The sequence below is a fragment of the Rhinopithecus bieti genome, unplaced genomic scaffold (genome assembly GCF_001698545.2).
Source record: "Rhinopithecus bieti isolate Rb0 unplaced genomic scaffold, ASM169854v2 scaffold_5022, whole genome shotgun sequence".
Classification (NCBI taxonomy): domain Eukaryota; kingdom Metazoa; phylum Chordata; class Mammalia; order Primates; family Cercopithecidae; genus Rhinopithecus; species Rhinopithecus bieti.
In genome coordinates this window covers 364,205-369,612 of record NW_016804965.1, presented here as the reverse complement: position 1 = coordinate 369,612, position 5,408 = coordinate 364,205, and positions in this window count along the sequence as shown.

The following is a 5,408-nucleotide window of genomic DNA, read 5'->3' as shown; positions in this document are numbered from 1 at the left end:
GCAACACCACCAGCCTTGCCACCACAATCCACCTTGAATCTACTGAGGCTAATTTAAAGGGTTTCTTTAATGTGCTTGTGTTGGTTATCATAGGAAAGTCCAGAAACTCAAGTACTATGGTTTGTTCATATTCCCCTCAAATTAATATGTTGAAATTCTAACCCTCAAGATGATGATATTAGGAGGTAGGACCTTTGGGAGGTGATTAGATCATAGGAATGGAGCCCTCATGAATGAGATTAGTTCCCTTCTGAAAAAGATCTAGAGAGACCCCTTGTCTCTTCTTCCTGTGAGGTTAGAGTGAGAAGACAGCTGTCTATGAGGAAGCAGCCCTCACCGGACATAATCTGCTGGCACCTTGATTGTGGGCTTCCTAGCATCCAGCACTGTGCAAAATATGTTTGTGTTGTTTATAAGCTACCCAGTATATGGTATTTTATAATAGCAGCCCGAATGGATTAAGACACCAAGTAATCTCATCTTTTGCACACGGAAGTCCATGGCATTTACACCCCCATTGAGCCACCCATCCCCAAGCCCTGAAACTCTTTAACTCCTCTTCAGTTTCTGAAACACTTCAAGTAGAACTCTACTGTGCCTTATCATTTCGCCCTCCCCAACTCCTAAACTCTGCGTATTAAAGTTGCACATCATTATACACTTCCCCAAGTATTCCCTACACCTTCTTGTTCTAAACAGAATCTAATTCTTCCTTGAGGACTGATTTCTCTGCAGAAGTAACTGTGTATTTCTCTCACAACTCTCAGGCCTCCATAAGTCCATAGGTATGCAAGTATCTTTCTTAATTCTCATTGCTTCTTTCATACAATTCTTTCTTCTTTATCCCTAAAATCTTTCAGTTTTGAATCTCATGTCATCCAATTGGATCACTGAATACATTTCATTGTTTCTGTCACATGTATATCCCTAAGATGTTAGTCCTGATTTCTCAATGATTTTATTTACTGCTCACACACCATATTCTACATGATTCCTTCTTAAATATACCTCTGTGGTCTTTCTAGTGACTCTAGCCACTCAGTCCCTTTGACCTCTTTCCCCCACTGTTATGGTTTTTCTCTCTGTCTCATTTCCCCAGAAATATCTTAGACTATGTCATTATCAAGAACTGTAAACACTCCATAATCTCATTTCCAAGTATTTCAAACTCTGAGCACCAGGGAATAGTACGCTTCCTCTAGAACCCAAACACTCCTTGACAAGGAGATGGCCTCCAACCCATGGATCCCATTTTTTAAAGTGTCTCCTTCATTTATAGCCTTTTCCCGGTTCTTATCAAACTGAGGTTATATGATGTTATGGACTGAATTGTATCCTTCCTAAATTCATATGTTGATGTCCTAACCCCCAGTATCTCAGAATATGACTGTATTCAGAGATAGGGCCTTTAAAGAAGTAATTAAGATTAATAAAGTCATATAAGTGAGTCCTAACATAATCTGACTGGTGTCCTTATAAGAAAAAATTTGGAACATAAATTTTATTACCCAAAATTTGACTATTTTTTGGATAGTAAAATTTGCAACATAAAGATATTGGGCAAATGTGTGCACAGAGGAAAGACCATATGAGTGACAAGGGATTTTTCCCTTAACCTTGACCCCCTTTGTGCAGGGGAACTGGAGTGGCTTGTCTCACTCAGCCTGCCTCTGGCCACTCCTCACAAGAAGGAGTGCGTGAGCAAGTGAGTGTGGGAACTGGAGCGAATGAACGCTGGAACCAGCCAGTCACTTCTCTCTGGCGGGAGCAGTCTCTGTGTGGGCCTTGCAGCAGAGTCCAAGCTCCCGCACTCTCAGCACCTGGGCTCTTGTCCATTCTCCAGAAAGAGTCAGGTCACATGAATGGATGGAAGAGTAGTGTATGCTGAGGATTGTATTGGGTGATGGATGTGGTTCTCAGTGGAATGGGGAGTTGGAAAGGGGATGGTGCGGGAAGAAGGTGATCGTTCTCTGAAACCACATTGTCTGAAGTTAGCCACATCTAACCGTAGTCTCTGAAATTCAGCCACTCATTTGTATCCCTGATACTCAGCTGCTTGTATCCCCAACGCTCAACTGCTTGTGTTGTTCTGCCAGCTGGTCTTTTCATGGGCACAGCATAGGGATGTGGCAGGCCAAAAAGGCAACATTTGGGCAGAAAAATAGGGTCGGTTGTTTTCACTTAGGGCTGCAGTTCCAGGCTTAAGGGGGTTAGCCTGGAGCCCAGCCTTTCTGTCTCATGAGGACACAGCAAGAAGACAGCCATTTGCAAGTCAAGGAGAGAGGCCTCAGAATAAACCAGACCTGCTGACACCTCGATCTTGGACTTCCAGCCTTCAGAACTATGGGAAAATAAATTTATGCTGTTTAAACCACCCAGCCTGCGTTATTTTATTATGGCAGCCCTAGCAAACTAATATGGATTTGGTACTGAGAAGTTGGGTACTGCTGTATCAAATACCTAAGAGTGTAGCAGGGGCTTTGGGGTTGCACAATGGACGGAAACTGGAAGAGGTTTGAGGTGTATGCCAGAAAAAGCCTACATTGCCTTGAAGAGTTTGTTGGTACAAATATTGATGCTAAAGGTGGTTCTGATAAGGCATCAGAGGGAATAAGAGACATGTTATTAGAAACTGGAGGAAAAGTGATCCTTGTTATAAAGTAGCAAAGATCTTGGTTTGTGTTCTAGTGTTTTGTGGAGACTCGAAATTGTAAATGATGACCTTCAGTATTTAGCTGACAAGATTTCTAAGCAAAATGTTGAAAGAGCAGTCTTGTTTACCCTTCGTACTTATAGTAATACACAAGAAGAAGGAAATAATTTGAAGAAAAAGTTCTTAAGTAATAAGGAAGAACTCGAAGATTTGAAAAAGTGTATTTTGGAGAGAACACTAAAGGTATGGTTGAACAATTGCTCCATAGACTTGGGGTATGATTCATGGATCCAATCAGCAATTTTAGCAGAAGCCAGGAAAAGATATGGGGTCACACCAGCAGAAATACTGTCAGCTTGGACTAAATGGGACAGAAATGGGACAAAGTCAAGGAAGGCTGTTGTACTTCTGGGATTCTGCAGGACTGGACAATGGAACTATCTGGCTTGGAAAATGCATTACCCATTATCCTTAAAGAAAAGGGAAGCATGACACTGAGGTGACTCAGAGATCATCAGGACTGCCACTCCCACTCCAGGTCCTAGGGTACCGATCTAGGGGAGACATCATCTCCTCTTCAGTTTCCATGGGGCAGGCCCTCATTGCCCAGGGCTGCCAGGATGGGGGTGTGTCCTGGTGGGCCCAAAGGACAGAGCATTCAGCCAAAGAGGATTATTCTTGAGCCTTAAATTTTAATGAGATTTCCTGCTAGGTTTTGGACTTGCTTGGGATCCATGACCCTTTTCTTCTTTCCAATTTATCCTTAGCCTCTGTCTATCCTCTGCCTGTCTCACCAGTGTAATTTGGAAGTAGATAACTTGTCTGGTTTCACAGGTTCACAGCTGGAATGGAGTTTTGCCTTAGGATGAATCATACCTGCAGTCTTGCCCATATCTGAATTATATGAAATTTGAGACTTAGAGTTTATACTGGAATGGATTAAGAATTTTGAGCTGCTGGGATGGGGGTAAATGCATTTTGCTTGTGAGGAAGACTTGAATTTTGGGGGCCCAATGGCAGAGTATCATGGGCTGAATGCCCTGCCAAATTCATATGTTAAAGCCCTAACCTGCTGTATCTCAGTATGTGGCTGTATTTCGAGATAGAAACATGTAAAAGGTAATTAATATTAAGTGAGGTCTTATGGGTGAACCCTAGTTCAATCTGACTGGTGTCCTTATAAGAAGAGGAAGTTCGGACGTCATGGAAGTGCATACAGGAGAAAGATCATATGAGGACACAGCAAGAAGGTGGCCATGCGCAAGTCAAGGAGAGAGGTCTTAGGAGAAACCAGACCTGCTAATACCTTGACCTTAGATGTATAGCCTCCAGAACTATGAGAAAATAAATTTCTGTTATTTAAGTTCCCCTACCCACCACCAAAAAAAGAAGAAGAAAAAAAGAAAAAAAAATCCATGACTTTCAATACTTAAAAAGAACCACAGGTCCCTACTTTTGATGAGCAGGAGACTGGTTCCCAAGAAACGAGCTAGTCCCCAAGGAATATTCTCCAACTCTTCAGGTGATCAAGGAGGATAATGGAATAGGTTATCAAGTTACATGTCTACCCCTAAGTAGGAGGCCTTATGACATTTGCTCAGTGGGATTTTAGAATTGTAAATGACTGCTGTGTGTCTACCATGCTTTCCCAATTTTTAGTTGGGAGATGATATTGTGGCATGAGGAGAAAACACTGGGGAAACAGAGGGATGGGAGAGATACTGAGAACAAAGGGAATGAGAAGTTATGATAGGCAGTTAGATTCCCTTTAAAACTATTTAAAGAATAAAGGTTGGAATTACATTCAGCTACACTGGCCCCTGGGCTTTTTCTCAGACCATAACTTCTTATGGATACTGCTCTCATTGGGGCCTCCGCACTATGTGAGTTACAGTAAAATAAATGAAACCTGGCACTGGTCATGATTAGTACCTACCGTATCTCTCCTCTGTGTATCAACCAGGCTGATCTTCACAGATGTAAATCAGGCTGTGCTGCTCTCCACTGAAATCCATCAAGGGCTCCCCATTCTATGTATGATAGGAATTAAGTCTCTTTAACCCACTAGACAGGGCTCTTCATGCTGTGGCTCCTGTTTTCTTCTGCAGCCTCATTTCTTGCTGCTCATGTCCTTTGTCATATGCTTCAGGAACACCAGAATATTTTAAGTTTTTTGCTCAATGCATGATACTTCTCTTGATTCAAACTTTCCTGGAATACCCTTCTTCCTCTTTTTTGCCTGGCTAATTCCTACTAATTGTTTAAAAACTTAATTCAAGTCTCATCTCAAAGAAGTCTGTGCAGGCTGTCAGAATTATTAGATGTTCTTGTTTGACCCACCCTAAGACCTTACACATCTATCATTAAGGTTATCACTTTGCATTAAAATTATGTATTTATGGGCCAGGCACAGTGGCTTAGGCCTGTAATCCTAGCACTTTGGGAGGCCAGGGCAGGTGGATCGCTTAAGCTCAGGAGTTTGAGACCAGCCTGGCCAACATAGTGAAACCCCATCTCTACAAGAAATACAAAAGTTAGCTGAGGATGGTGGCTCGAGCCTGTAGTCCCAGCTACTTGGAGAGCTGAGGGGGGAGGATTGCTTGAGCTCAGCAGGAGGAGGTTGCAGTGAGTCAAGATGGCACCACCACACTCCAGCTTGGGTGACAGAGCGAGACCCTGTATCAAAAAAAAAAAAAAAATATATATACACACACACACACACACACACACACACACACACACACACATTAGCCTG